This window comes from Bos grunniens, chromosome 7 (genome assembly GCF_055505025.1).
Source record: "Bos grunniens cultivar Pamir isolate PY7600 chromosome 7, Bosgru_T2T1.0, whole genome shotgun sequence".
NCBI classification, from domain to species: Eukaryota; Metazoa; Chordata; class Mammalia; order Artiodactyla; family Bovidae; genus Bos; species Bos grunniens.
This window is the reverse complement of record NC_141171.1, coordinates 63,185,092-63,201,199: the sequence shown is the minus strand read 5'-3', so window position 1 is coordinate 63,201,199 and position 16,108 is coordinate 63,185,092. Positions and strand designations below refer to the sequence as shown.

The 16,108-nt window shown below is 44.8% G+C and overlaps 1 long non-coding RNA gene across 2 annotated transcripts; it reads left to right on the top strand.

Moving 5' to 3' along the window:
• Window positions 1–6,958: 6,958 nt before the first annotated feature.
• Window positions 6,959–15,709, top strand: LOC147369713 (uncharacterized). Of its 2 annotated transcripts, none has more exons than XR_015168564.1 (2): window positions 6,959–7,161; window positions 15,389–15,709. It is a non-coding gene; the product is annotated as an uncharacterized LOC147369713 (long non-coding RNA). The 2 variants fall into 2 exon arrangements; XR_015168565.1 differs by having other exon boundaries at window positions 6,965–7,078.
• The last annotated feature ends 399 nt before the right edge of the window (window positions 15,710–16,108 follow it).

The following is a 16,108-nucleotide window of genomic DNA, read 5'->3' as shown; positions in this document are numbered from 1 at the left end:
CAAATGTGGAGGGTCCAAAACTAAAACCCAGGCCATCAGATGGCAGAGCCCATGTTCCCGATCACTTTTGCTCTCTTGCTTCTGCCTTGAGCATTCAACATCTTACAGCACATTTACTTACAACTTACCGAGTGCTGACTATGACTTAGGCGTTATGATGCAAGCTTTACTCTTATATTAATACTCTTTATAATAATTCCCAGAGAAATGTGCTATTATCACCTTTCTAAAGGTGAAGAAAGTGGGACTCTGGATCTGATTCTGTCTGGCTCCAACTGTATAGTTTCAACTCCTTCCTTACAACCTTCATGGAAACACAAATAAGAGGGCTTGGTTCACTGCCAGTTTTAGAGCAAGGCTGTCACATGAGTAGCTGCCAATATTTGAATCGTGATGGTAAGGAGGGGATATGGGTCCCTGACAGCCCCAAGTCCAAAGGTGAGGGCCAGAGGGAAGGGCTCTGTAAGAATTAGGGTCCAATCTCACCAAGAAAAGGCCTGGCAAAGACTAGATGGGTATCCAGTCAGGCGTAAAGATTCCCAAGGAAAGACTCAGTTCCTGGCAGGTGGGGTGAGTGCTGGTTTAAGACAGAATATTGTCTTCCGAGGCCACACATGGGGCTACAGCCTCCAAGACCTGCCTCAGAGACCAGTGGCAACGTGCACCCCAAGTTTCTAGCTACAGGGCAACCTTGACCATTCAGGGTGTAGTTATCCTGAGTCTGAAAGCAGAGGCCATCACTGAGCTTCAGTCTACAAATAGGGAAATCCAGAGACCGTAAGCAAAGAGCACAGTCACACGGCGGGTAAGTGGCAGAAAGAAGGAGCACAAACTTGGTGTGCTCCGACTGCAAATTCTGTGCTTTTCCTCACCACTGCATTTATCCCAAGCAGAGTAAACACCACTTGTGGCTTGACTCACAGGAGAGAAAGGGGAGCAAAGATACACTCTGACAATCTCCTGTTGTTCACGAGGCTCAGTCCTATATAATCAGCGACTATTTTCCATTGTCTAGGCTTGCCAGCCCCTCCTGGCCCAGAGCCAGCTGACATCAGACCCCAGACCTCTCCCCGGCAAGGGATTAGTTAAAGAAATAAAGTCCCATTTCACAAGCTGCTAAATCCTGTTTGAACAGCCTTGCCAGGGATTTCCTGGGCTTAATCACCTGCTAGCCATGGACAGTGGGGAAGATGCTGGTCTATGACTTTGTTTTTCCCTGTCCTCCCCTGGTGTGAGTCCACTCCCAAGAATACCCCTCAGGGTTTACACAAGAAGGCTCACTGCAGTAGGGCTCATAGTGGCAAAAAAAAAACAAAGAAAGTAAAATCTGTCAATAGGAGATAGATGACTAAAACACTATGCAACGGTTGAAATGAATGTACTAAAGTCTACAGTCTACCAATGTGAATAAACCTCAAAAATATACTCAGTGAAAAAAGTGAACGGCTAAAGAATATGTATAGTATGAATATTTCTATAAAGTTATAAAACATACAAAGCAATGCTGGACACTGTACCGGGACTCGAACATGTAGAAAAGTCAGAAGTCATGCCCGGAAATGGGTAACCACTCTATTTTTTCTTCAGAGAAGAAAAATGGGAAATAAGAATAACAAGGGGTTCTTGGAGTGGTTCAAATCTATTTGTAATTTTTTACTTCTTTTTTAAAAACCTGAAGAAGGCAAAATGTTAAAATCTGTTAGAGCTGGACTATGGGTACATGAGTGTTTATAACACATTATCATATTTACATTTGAAATCTATCATTACAAAAAGTTTTTTAATAATTGAACCTTTAAGTATTACAGTGTGTAATTAGAATCTAGTCTGAAAGCAATGGAAGTTTACATGCAGGGAGAGACATGATCAGTCAGCCTGATAGAGATAAGGAGGTGTAATCTTAGCATGGGGTTATGAGGACCTGATCTAGGGCAATAGCACAGTGAAAACAGAAAGAGCCCAGAAGTCAGAACCCGAATCTTCCATTACTGGACTCTGAAAGCATTGCCTAGACTAGTCCTTCTCATCTCCCAAACCTGCCTCTGAGACATCCACCCTCCTCTCTCCCGTCCCACCTTGCACTTCCGTCGGGGTTGCCAATCATGGTTTCCTTCCCCAGGATGGGCATAGGAGTCAGGCTGGTCAATTAACGACACCCCATCACCAAAGTCTATCCTGACGGGTTCAAGAATGGACAATGGCCCAAAGCTCAACCAATGAGAGCCAATTTTTTTTCCTGGGATACCTTCTTCACTGGGAATCGAATGGGATGCAGTAGAGCTTGAAAGAGACGGATACAGATCTCTCCATGGCTACAATTCCCGACCAAGAGAAAAGCTAGTCAGGGGTTGGACAGAATGAAGTCACGCCGGAGGGTAGAGCAGCGATGAGATTTCTAGGTCGTAATGAGCTCCCAGTTTCAGGTGCCATATTCTGGATACCGCTGCCCTGTGTGAGTGTGAGTGGCAGTGGCTCCCATAGCACCCTTTCTGAATCAGTTCTGCTGTCACTTCGGACACTGATCCTGGCTTCACAGCCTCCTGGTCTTCTTGTGCTTCAGAACACTCTGTGAGCTACCCAGCACCATTTAAGAATGCCCTTTACTGTCTAAATGAGCAAGTGTTGGTTTCTATTGTTTGCAACCAAGAACCCTGATGCTGATATGCATGTAACCACTGTTTTCCCAGGAGACCCCAGGAAGACAACATCTCAAAATGGCACCACATGTAAGGACTAAGCCAACTAGGGCTCAGAGTAATCAGGATCTCACTGTTTCCACGTTGGGCTCTTACTCTCTGAGAGCAAGAAGCCCTTTCCAAGAAATGATCTTAACACAGTCAACCCTTCACAGAACGTCTAGCACCCTGTCACCATTCCTGCAGGCAAAGTGTTAACATCCACAAAGCCCATGCATGCCCATCAAGGCATTTCATGCTCAGAGTCACCCCAGGCAGTGAGCAGTGCAGGCCGAAGACTATTAGTCTCATTTAATAGAGGAGGAAGCTGAGTTTCAGAGAAATGACATACTCAAGTCACACAGCAACTTAGCCATTGTGCCTGGAACAGAGTTCAGGCTCCTTAACATCAGCCTGACATATCAAAAAGGAAATAAAACTACAGAGCTAGGAAACACGATCAACTAACATTTCCACCATGCTGGCTATGTATCTGATGATATGCTAAGTGCTTTTCGCACATTAACTCACTTAATCCTGCTTCCCACCCTGTGAGGTTAGTACTAGTGTGGCTCCTATGCTACAGATGAAGGAATGGAGGCACAGAGAGGTTAAGGGACTTGTCCACAGTCACACAGCAAATAAGTAGCAAGAGCTAGGATTCAAACCATGAATCTGGTTCCAGAGTTTAGGCTCTTAATCACTACATTAAATAGAGAGTGAGGAGTGGTATTTCTGGGGTCTAGGTACCTTAGTCTCCCCTCCATGGAGTAAGGGGAAGTTCTAAAAGGCCTGGCTGTGAAGGTACCCAAAGCACGCCCCCAGCTTTAGGCAAATCTAAATACAGATATCTCACGCTAAAAGCCTGGAAGGGAAGTGTGCTAACAGAGCAGGTGCTGAATTGCAGAAAAGTTAAATATGGAACAGGAGCATGGGAGGCTGCAATAAGAGCAAGAAGGGTAAAAACCAATTTCAAAACAGAGCCCCAGGCAATGATTTGGAGAGAAAAACCAATATATGTGGTATCACATAATAACTATAGCAACGCCTTCCATTTACCTCACCCATTCCTTTCGAGGAGGCCAAAGAAGTTCACCAGTTATTACTATTCTTCCTTCTTGAGGCCTGGGACCAGCTGAGGATGGCTGAGGGCTCTCTCATTATGAGCAGGAGAAAGGGAAGCACTCAGAGGTCAATACAGAAATCACAGAGCAGTAAAGGAGCTTTCAGAGCCAAGTGTCTGGGCCTGAGAGTCGATAGGCAAAAGACAACGCATTGAAAATCAATTCAGCAAAGGACCGATTCACACTAAGCTGTCAGAAGAATCCCGAAGCTCACTCTAAGAGAATCGATCACTGCCAATTTACCTCCTGGGAATGGGCAGAAGGAGCAGATATAGGGGGACAAGCAGGAGCTGGGACAAGGGGCAGAGAATATGGAGCAGGAATGGGGAATAAGTGACAACTGAAAGACAGTGAAGTTCTCATCAGAGAAAGTCACAGGTAAAGCCCCGAGCAAGCCAAGATCAAGTATCCTCAGTGCGTCAATGAACTCTTCATCTGGCAAAGCGATCATTCAGCAAATTGGCTCTCATCCAACCGGTCTGGGGTCCTGTGGAGTTCCTTCTGTAGTACAGTGGGCAGCCAAGAATTGTGTCTCTAACCATCCCTTCTCTCTTCATCCCAATTTCACCTTAGACTATAGGTACCCAGTCCCCTCTCCCCACCAAACCAACTCTCCAGAAACAATCCAATTGGTGTCATCATCTCTTTCTAGCATTATTTCTTTTCCCTTTTTATTCATCTTAAACCCAGCAGGTTGGGGCTATCCACTCCTTCCCAAACAATCTGTACAGCCACCACCGTCTACACCTTTGCTTAAGGGGTTCCTTGGATTGGAAAGACCTCTCTTGGATAGCCGATCCATTTCAGTGTGCAAACTGAAAGTCGCTAAGGAATTAAGATGGTGGTGATGGCTGTACAACTTTGTAAAGATTCTAATAATGGTTGAACTGTACACTAAAACTGGGTTTTACCATATGCATATTATACCCCAATAAAGATTTTTTTAAAGTCACCCAAGGGGCATTATTAGAAATGCATTTTTCCATCTCCTATCCCTAGAAATTCTGATTCAGTAAAAGTATAAGAAGAAATCTTCTTTTTTTCTTTTGAATGATCAGCCCATGTGATTTCAATGCCTGGGGAACTCACCCTAAGAAGCACTAATTTGCATGGAGATTCTGATCACATACCACCTCCATCCTGAGGCCCTGCCAGACAGAAGTAAGCACTCCCTTCTCTAAACCTTATGGTAAGGTAAGACCCTAAATGAATCTAGTCTGCCTCGGAGTACAGCTTTCAGTAGACAGGCCTCTATCTTCTCCTAACATCTGGAAAGCCAGGAACGTGTCATCTCTCGACAGCCTTTGTTTATGTACACCTTGGTTCACTCCACAGATTAGGAGTCAGACTGCACATGTTGTTATGAACTATGAGAAGACAGTGGACAAGGATGCTTTGAGGGATCAACAGCTGGTTCAATGAAGGATGAGTGAAAGAGTGATAGACAGATGGACAGATGAACTGGATGGACGACTGAGTAATGGGTGATGAATAACTATGAATGATGGTGAGATTAATGAATGGGTGGCCGGAGAGACACATAAAAGGATGGAGTCATTTTACCCCAAAATGTGCATGTGAGTCCCACTGTTCCCAGTGTAAGACCAATGGGATCAGGGGAAACAATTCCATCACACACACCTAAGTACAGGGGCATCACTGAGCACGTGAGAGAGCACAGGACTGGGGATCAGGTCAAGTGCCTACTTTCTCCACTATCTCCAAAAGTGCCCTCATCCGAGTCATTTTCATTCTCTGAACCTCAACTATCTCACCTATAAATGGGCACTACTGCCCCTATTCTGCTGCCCCACTATGTAATTTTGAAGATCACACTATCTAACGAAGGCAAAAGCTATATGATGGCACTGTCTTATGAGAATTTCTAAGGGATAAAGCAAAACAAAAAAATTTTTTAAACATAGTCCAGTGACACTTGATAGTTCTACAGGTGGTCAAAAGAAGCAGCTTCATACAAGCCAAATTTTGTTGCACACTCAGAACTCCTCATACTGTGCTTCTAAAATGGAAGACCTACATTCCACTTGGGTGTAAATGTTTTAAAATAAAATAGGTTTGAGTCAGAAAGAATTGGTTTCAGTCAACAATCATTAGCTATGTGGTTTTGAACAAATTATTTTTTCCTAACCTCTAAAGTGAACATAATAACATGCACTTCACAGAACTAAGAAAATGAAGTAAATGATGCTTATGAAGCATCTAACACTGTGCCTTATACAAAGCCCAGAGAAAGTGTTCTGTCTGCTCTCTTGTCTCCTTCGATGGAAACTGGCGTCTTCATGAGCATGTCATTAATGAATAGGTAGAGGAAGCCCCCAGTTCTGCCATTGCATGTTTCTCCCTGATTTGCATGTTCAGCACTGTTTAGAGAGACTTTTAGTTCTCTCCACCTTTCCTGAGCCAGATTTCTCATTCCAAGGTTCTACTTGTATCCAAAACAGACAAAAGCAACAGATGCATGGATTGCTCACTTATCAAGCACTTGTTACACATTAAATTCACCAAAAGCCCACTAAGCATCTATTCTCATGTGTCCAGAGTGGTGCTGGGATCCAGGCTAGAGTCATTTTAGCACATGAGGCTTCACTGAGCAGCACTTCCTTTAAAACACAATCTCTAGAAGGCATCATAAGTTGAAAGCAAGAATCACCATCTCTACATGCCCCACTGGCTTACCCTTGTGGCTAAAGTTTCACAAGCCATGAAACTAGATTATGTAAATCTCTCCCAGGGGAAGGAAGAAATCTTAATTTTAATGATTCATTCAAATATACAAGCAGAAAGGCACTGGACTCGACTGGAAGTCTGGGATTCTGAGTTCTCATCTTGGACCAGTTGTTAATAGCCGAGTGACTTTGAACAAGTCCCTTCTCCTCTCTGGGCCTCAGGTTTCTCATCTACAAAATAGGAAGATTTAAAAAAAAAAGAAAAGCAGGAAAATACATGGGGCTCTGGATAGCATTAAGTTTTATACTGGAAAGATTAATGCCCCTCCCACCACTCCCAAATTCAAGTTTACTTGGAACCTGTGAATGTGACCTTATTTGGAAATGGGATTTTTGCAGATATCAAGTTAAGATCATCTTGATAACCAATCAAGATGAGCAGGGGCTCTAATCCAGTGGCTAATATCCTTATAAAATAGGCAGACACAAGGGGAAGAAGCCATGTGAAGAGACCGACACAGATCAGAAGATTCATCTGCAAGTCAAGGAACACCAAGGATGGCCAGAAACCAGCAGACGCTGGAGGGGCCAGGTAGGATTCTTCCCTAGGGGTTCAGAGAGAACATGGCTCTATAGACACTTTGGTTTTGAACTTCCAGTCTCTGGAACTGTGAGGTAAGTCAGAAAGAGAAAGACAAGTACTGTATATTAATGCATACATATGGAATTCAAAAAGATGATACTGATGATCTTACATGCAGGGCAGCAAAGGAGACACATATGTAAAGAGCAAACTTTTGGATTCAGTTGGAGAAGGCAAGGGTAGGAATGATTTGAGAGAACAGCCTGGGAAAATGTATATTACCATGTGTAAAACAGATGACCAGTGCAAGTTTGAGTCATGAAGCAGGGCACCCAAATCTGGTGCTCTTGACAACCCAGAGGGATGGGGTGGGAGGTAAGAGGGGGGGTTCAGGATGGGGGGCACATGTATACCTGTGGCTGATTAATGTTGATGTATGGTAAAAAAAAAAAAAAAAATCAGAAATAGTTCTATTGTTTTAAGCCATCTGGTTTGTGCTACTTTGTAATGGCAGCCTTAGGATACTAACATAAATCCCCTCAAACTGCATGTTAACTCCAACTTATTGGCAGCATCTGCTTGGAGGGGTGTCTTGAGGAGGTTTTGAGGCTGCATAGGATATAGGGATTAATTCATGATGTCTTTCCTACAGAGAGAAGGGAGTAGAGACCTGGGTTTTGCCATCTTTTAGCTAATTATTATGATATCTTTATGCTCATACAATATATGATTCTATAATTCTAAATCCATATACTCCTCCAGGAGTAAAAGCATTGTGAATGGGGGAAATGTGGGGAGAGAACTATGCCTTACCCGCAAACACTGCCTCCAGCTCCTCCTGGATAAGACCAGCCCCACTCTGCTCCGAATACAGCCTGGGAGTCTGTCGCCCTCTTAGCTTTGCCTTCACCGGATCTAATCTGAGATCAGATTGGCAAAGACGTGAATAGGTTTCCCAGCTGCCACTGCCTGAGGATTATGACCAGAAGTAAACTTGATTTACAGCAGTATCATGGTTGAGATAGGAAAAAAAAAAAAAAAAAGATCCTCAGTGGAGTGGAAGCCATGGAAGGACTGAGCTTCCCCTGGGAAGGATTCTGAGAAGCCAGTCTCCTGGAGCCTTTTAGGGGCACAGATCAGGACAGGGAAGCTCACCATTTCTATCCCTCCTCTGCCTGACTGTTCTGACACCCTGGGTAGAACACAGCTAGACAGCACCCAGGGTCCAAAAAGAAGGGTCTCAGTGATGGTGTTTTGCAGGCTAGGTTTGAGTCCAGTGGCCCCTTCACCCAGAGCAACCCAGGCTTTGGAATAGGGTCTTCCTCTACCTGCAGAGCCCAGTGTGCCAAGCACTCCACTCACCCACCTGCCCTAGGAAGCTGGAAGCTCATTAAGAAATGAAGCTGCAGGCTTGCAGAGAGCTCATGAGCACTGTCAAGGGTCACAGCCTCCCTGGTGCTGTCTCTGGCCCAGCACACAACCAGTATACATACACACCTGCTGCTGGCCCAGACAAGTGCTCTCAGCTCCCGGATCAGGGCAGGAACGAGGACCTTTCTTCCTGGGGAACTTAGGTGCCTCTGCATTCCCAGCAATGACACTTCCTGCCTCCAATGCACCAAACTGTGTCCAAACAAAGCTCTCTCCCCTGTTCTCTTTTGTCTGCCTGACAAAAACCCCTGCCAACAAATCTGCCTTGGTTTCAAGTCCTGCCCAATCCCAAATCCATCCTCGAGGGCACCTTCCTGAGCCACAGTCTCCTGAGCCCCAGCTCAGCACCCTCAATGCTCCCAGCTCCTCCTGCACCCCTCTCCACACTGAGCTCCCATAGCAGCCAGAACTGTCTTTGAAAAACTCAACTCTGATGTTGTCATGCTCCTAGTCAAAATCTGACTTCCAGGTAAAGATCAAAATCCTCCTGCCATGAACAATGAGACTGCCTCCCCCACATCATTCCATTGAAAATACTGAATCATATAAAACTGAATTGCCTGAAAAATGAATAAAAAGACATTAAAAATACAAGATTTAACAGACATAAAATTACTATCAGATTGCAATAAAAGCTCACTCTCCCCTCTGGGCCTGCCTCATCATAGAACTGTAAAGAGCAGTTTGGCAACCATCCTGGTGCACAGACCATGCTGAGTAGCACTGGGCATCTAGGTGCGGCCAGATCCAGCCTTCCCTCCCCCGACCCCTGACATCTCCAGCCTCATCCCACTACAGTTTCATCCCACTTCAGCCCTCACTCCCTCTACAGCCACTGTCCTCACCCACCTCTGGTGCCCGCCACTCACTTCCTTCTGCCTCGTGGCTTTTTAACACACTATTCCCTCCATCTGGAACTCTCTCCCTTCTCTTCATGTCTCATCCATTTAGTCGCTTCCAACTCATCCTTCAGGTTTTAGCTCACATTTATTTCTTCAGAAAAGCCTGCTCTGACCACCCATCCTACACACACACACACACACACAGACACACTCATTCCCCTTCCATCTCCCTGACCCCAGTCAGGTCAAGCTTCCCTCATCATTTGCTTGCATGGATTCCAGTCCTTCACACAATTACCTCAGTTTCTATTCATTCATTCATTAGAACAATCATTTGCTTGATACCTGTCTTTCCCTCTGCTCTACAAGCACCAAGAAGGGGGACCATCCCTCTTGGCTCTCGCTACACTCCCAGCAGTTAGCACAGGGCTTGGGCTCCCCAGGACCTTCAACAACAGCTCGGAAAAAGTAAACAGGACGTGACTGAGTGGCATCTGATCTGTCAGTGCCTCCTCCTCCATACAGTGCAGCTCCTTCAACTTGAAGACACCCATGTTCATCCCGAGGCCACATTTCTATAAACATCTCCCTTTAGTTGTGTGTGTGTGTGTGTGTGTGTGTGTGTGTGGCACTGCCCTGGATCCCACTGAGGTCAAGTTCCTTGGGCCTCCTCCCTGCCCATCAGCTCTTACTTCTGACGCTGCTCTCTTTACAGTCTTCACACTCTTGAAACAAACATTCACATTAATATTAATTCTGCATCCCAGGCAGCAAATCACTTAGATACGTGTTTTACTAAACGAGGTTCTGGCCACATCTCCCAATCACACATGCCTTCTCCAACAGGCACTTGTAGAGGGCACAACTGCAGGCAGTGTGATGAATCCTTAATGGCAGCATTCCAGGCCGGATGAGAGGGCCAGTCAAGGGAGCTTCTCTGTTTGCCTGGAGTTCTAAAACGGAGGCAAAGACCTAAACCTTAAGAGACACTGCTTCTAAGAACTCATCTTGCTTCAGCTAAAACAGCCATAGCTACAGGAATAAGAATTCAAACCAAGAGAACCACAATCTGGACAGCACCAGGAACTTGCTATAAGTCTCAGCTAAGGTCACCTCCCCTCCCTGCATCTTACTTTCCCACCAGTAAGATGAGATTGGTCTAATAGTCTCTAAACCCCCAACTGAGACATTTCACAAATCTGCAGGATGCTCACATTTTCACATACTAGAACTCAGCATCATCTCTAATCATTGTATTGATTTATTCAGTAGATACTTATTGAGCCTCTACTCAGATATATTAATATTCAGGACTGGGGCTTGACAGATAAAGACTGACACAATGCCTGTCCTTCTGGCCTCAGAGAGGAAGCAGATGCTAAGTAAATAATTAATTATTGCAGTTAAGGCTATAAGGGAAGCATGAGGGATTTCATGAGAGCCAACAGTGTGGAGTTCCATTAGCCTGTGGAGGATGAAGGACTGCTGTCAGAGGAGGCGACATTTGAGCCAAGACGCAGTTTTTACATGTGTATGAGGCCAGAGAGTTCCCAAACTATCTCATTTAACCACACGATACCTATAAGGTGAGAAAGGCTAGCATCAAAGAACTCTGTTTCTTGGCCCATGGGACCCTCTTGGCCTCATGCCCAGACCCAGCCCTGCCACATCACACCCCTCCCAGGGCAATGTAACTTCCCGTCACCACATCTGTCACAGGTTCCACTTTCACGTCTGTCTGCGCCCTCTTCCCTCTACCCTGGGGAAGCCCTACGATGGGAGAGACCATGTCTGTTTTGCACATCACCATGCTTCCAGCTGCACACAGTGCCCAGGGCCCAGTGCGTATCATGTGTTAAGAGCCTGGCTGGATGAGTGAATGAATCCTCACATCACAGAGGAGGAACCTGAAGTCAAGTGATGGGGAATGTTTTCCCCAGTTCCCAAGTTAGCATGTAATAAAGATGGGTCTCAAACCCAGCCTAAGTTTGGGAAGGGAGGTATACTCCAGGCCTCAATGTCCACCCTCCTTCATTCAGAACAGAATCCCTTTACCTGTTGTGTATTTTGACTTTCCAATCAAGAGTTCATTTGTTTAAAAAAAGGGTCTGCTATTCAGTGAGATTTAAACACTGTGGCCTTACCCCAAGCTGGTTCTCATGCAAAATCCATCACCCCCCACTCTATCTTAGATATCTTGGTACCCAAGTCAGGAGACACACACAGGCACTGCCCCCACAAATGAAGATTCAAGCCCATCTGCTCTGCTCGCAGTTAGTTCCCATCCGTGGTAAACCAGGAGTCCCAGAAACGCGCGAGTTGAGCCTGAGATGGGGATAGCAGAATAGTCTGTGGTCGCTGACATCCACTGCGTGGTTTGGGGCCTGGGGAATGAAGCTACAAGCTAACAGGGTGTGCTTCGTGAAAACATACACACACCAGAGGGATGCTTCGAGTGGGGAGCTGCTCCTGAGGACAGATGTCAGTCTTGGTTCTCAGCACAACCAGTGGACTGGTCTTTCCTGGCCACCTTCCATGAGCCCAGCCATGTGTTGATGGTGGGGGGTGGGGCTTGGGGGGTGGGATAAGGAACATCTAGAAAGCAAAAGGCTGCTGCCAGGCCTGGGAGCAACCCAGGCAGAGGCAGGTAACCCTGGAAGGGATCCAGGCACAGGGCACCAGGCAGAGTGAGAGTTTTCAGAAGCAAGTCTCTGGGGTGGTTGGGGGACTGGTTGCTGAGTCACACCACTCTGGGGGCTGGGCTGCTCTCAAGCCCACAGGGCTTAGTCCTGAAGACGGGGTGGAGCAGAGACCAAAGGGGAACTTTCAGGATTGAGGGCAGGGCTATTTTAATTATTGATGTATCCCTAATATCCGGCACTATACTTGGCTAATGTTTGTGGAATGACTGAAAGGTAAAGAGGAGGAAGCAGGCACGGGCCACCAACCCAGGAGGCAATCATTATAATGCCGTTGGCCATTATTAAGTGAGCATTTACTAAGTGCCGGCACAGGGCTAAGCACTTCACATCCAGCATAGTCCTGAAAGGAATACACTGCAATCTTCATCTGACAGCTGAGCAAATATGACACAGAGCAAAGTGAATAATCTGCATAAAAATAGTGGAGCTGGAATGTGACTTCAGCTCTACCTGATTGGAGCATCTGAGTTTTTAACTACAGTGATTTTTAGTCAAGTCACCTAAGAAGTTGCTCTAAAGGAATAGAGAACTTTTAGGGAGAGAGAGGGAAGAAAGGATATTTTTCCTAGGAGGAAGAAAAACACAGAGCTAGATATAAACTAGGAATGAATATAGGGAATGATCTCAGATTAAACAGCACCAAAAATAAATAAACAGAAACACACAGAAAATAAATAAACAGCACCATTTCCCCCAAAGAAGCCTTCCCCGATTCTCCTTCCTAAGTGAGGGGTCTCTTCTAACACATTTTAGCACTCCTTCCCTCTTTGCAGCACTTGTTACCATTTTGACTAGACAAGCGATGGTGAATGGAGCTATTTAAATGTCTGTCTCTTCGTGGAACATAGGTCTATGAGGGAAGGTGCTATGACTGGTAACTCACCAGTGCTTCACCCCAGTGTGTGACATGGTGCCTATCCCATAGTAAGAGCTCAAGAAGCATTTGTAATATGAGGGCGCGTGTGACATGGTGCCTATCCCATAGTAAGAGCTCAAGAAGCATTTGTAATATGAGTTCAGTAATGGTAGGCAATGGGGAAAATTCTCAGAGCACACAATAAGGAGAAATAGGAGCAAAGACAATGGAACAATGTCCCAAAGTCCCTTGAAGACCAAAGAAAAGAGCTTCATGTTGCAGCTGCTGGTCACAGGGAGCCACTGTAGCTTCTCATCTGCATAAGGAAGATAATTCTGCTTCAGATAAGAAATAAATCAGCTAAGGGACAATCTGATGCTTGAGCCCCAATATTATCAACATTCAAACCAGGCCCAGTGCTTGAAGTGACAAGGATCTTGTGAGGGTGGTGGCAGGAAAACCGTAGAAGAGATAAATCAGAGAAACATATGGATGCCAGTTCTACCCAGAACATTGTTCATCAAAAGTGAGTAAGCAGTTAGGGACATAAATCTGGGTCAGTAGAAAGGACAAGAGGAGATATGATTTTGCCCTGGCTCTAGAAATTCTACTTTCTCCCTTTATAGAAGAGAAGATTTCATTGAAACTCAGTTGATGCCAAACAAGGGTAGAAAATATATTTCATTTGTTTCTCAGTCCTATACATGACCAGCCAGGAGTAAAAAGAATGTCTTCTAAGGTCTTCACAAGGCTCTGAGTCATTTCCCAATGAATCATTTACTCATCCACATCTCTAAACCTCCAGCTCTAGATCATCGACTTTGGAGCAGAACTGCTCCCAGGGCAAGGCCCCTGCCTACCCTCCCCCTTCTTCTCTTGGACTGACTGCAAGAGGGAGCAGTAAGACCTCATGTTAGACTCTTAAGAGTCCTGCTTTTCATACAGAAGACCTGGTTTCACACACCAGCTGTGACACTTACTAGCAGGGAAGCACTGGTTATATGAACTAGAGATATATAAACTGCTGCTTAGAGGTCCATGAACCAGAACAATGGATCTGGATTCATGGTTCAGAAACATAAATCCTCCTTGAGGATTCTCACTCATAGGAATCCATAGGTAGTCACTGACTACCAGTGCCAGACACCATGCTGGTTACTAGGAACTGGTGATAAGTGAAATTGGTGAAGACTCTAGTCTGGGCAGACAGATATGAAACAAAAATCATACAATCAAATGTAAAATTGCAACTCTGCCAAGTGCTATGAAAGACAGATTTGGGATAACAGGGAAGCCTGTAAAAGGGATATTTGAACTTGTGACAGAGGTCAAAGAAGTTTTCAAACCGAGGACTAAATTAGGAAGGGATACAGTTTAGGTGAAAATAGGGTATAAAAGTACTCCAGGAAGGACAGTGTTGGACGAAGCACCCGTGAAAGAAACACAGTCAATTGGAAACAAGACCAGGTGATCAGTCAGTCTGAGCAGAGAAAACACAAGGGACAACATGATGGAAAATGTCCCCAAAAGACAGCCAGGGTGCAGATCATGACAGACCTTATAGCTGGGTCTCTGAGCATGTTTTACCTTAGGAAAAGTCAATGGGAAACCACAGAAGAGGTATTTGTGGGTGGGATGGCATGGGGAGGACATGGGATAACCGATGCTCAAAAAACTACTCTGGCTGGCCTGGAAGAGGCTAGAGAAGATGCAGAGCAGTCAACTGGAAGGTTTTTTAGGGGTCCAGACCAGAGATGATGGGATATTTCATCAGGATGGTGCTTGGGCATGGCAAGAAACAGATTCAATGTTTATGGAGGAAGCAGCATAGTAAGGGCTTTCTGATACAGTGGACTGGGGAGGGCACATCACAGACCCTGGGCTCCTGGGCTTCAAAACCAGACAGAGTCCGTTCACTGGGAAAGGCAAACCCAACAAAGATCAGGTTTGGGAGCAGATTACAAGCTCTGGGTTAGACATATTGAACTGGCAGTAAATTTGAAGCATCAAGGAAGAAATTTTAATCAGGTAGTTGTATATGCATATCTGGGGCTCAAAATATACATTTAGACATTATTAGTATAAAGTGAGTAATTGAATCTGAGGGCAATGACAAGATCATACAAGCAGTGAGAAGTAAGGGCCTGTGATTAGGTTTGAAGAACTTAACATTTCCCTGCTTAGTTCTCATGCTTCAAGGGCTCTGCTTTTTGAAATATTAAAGGCAGTGATGATGGTCAGCTGAACTTATTCAGACTTACTCTTTCCCAGGCACTTTACATAAATCAGATAATTTAACTTAATCTTTCTTATAACATAGAATGTATGCCCAAGTTTTTCTGTTTTCATTTTGCAGATGTGGGAATTGAAGCTTAGAAATATTTTCTTTGCCCAAAATCACATAGCTGGTACGTGATTGGTTTGAAGCCTAGATATATCTGATATAAAAAATATTCTTTATGATTTGTCCTTGCTTTACCCTCCACAGCTATGATGCAGAGGTACAGTTGGGACCAAACCTGAAGGCAATGAGTTTAGCCAATGGAAAGATCTTTGAGGGTAACAGTGAAAGATGCCAACTAAACTCCTACAGCTAATGGCCCAGCCCCACATGCTCCACCTCTGGTGAATGTCCGTGTCTCTGCAATGTCCTGCTTTCTCCCCACAGTAGTCCCCAGGCCAATATGAAGAATGGATGTAATGACTTCACCTCCATGTGGACAACTTACATTAAACCTCATGAGGATTCCTGTGATATGGCAGAACAAACTTTGATCTGAAAAGATTAAACGTTTACTTCTCTTTGGCACTGAACAAGTTACTTAATTCCTCCCTGACACTATTCTTTGAAAACAGGGAAAGCAATATGCTTACACCCTGGGTTATTTTGAGGATTAAATGATATTTGACAAAGTGCTCTGGAAACTGACAATGATGATGAAATCAAACTTACATGTGGGAAATCTTGCCTCTCGAATGGATGACTTTTGGCCCCTAAGATCTGTTTGAAGCACCAATCCAGATTAGTGAAAATGAAATGATTGGCAACAGTTGGTAAAGAATTGGATCTCGGATAAAAGCTTTTTTTTCTTTAACTGACATTAATTGATCTTAAAAGGGGAATGAGAAGGTGATCTAATAAATTATTTCTCCTGTCAGAAAAAAAAAATTAGGATGATGAATGTGAATCAGGCTTAGTCTTTTCAAA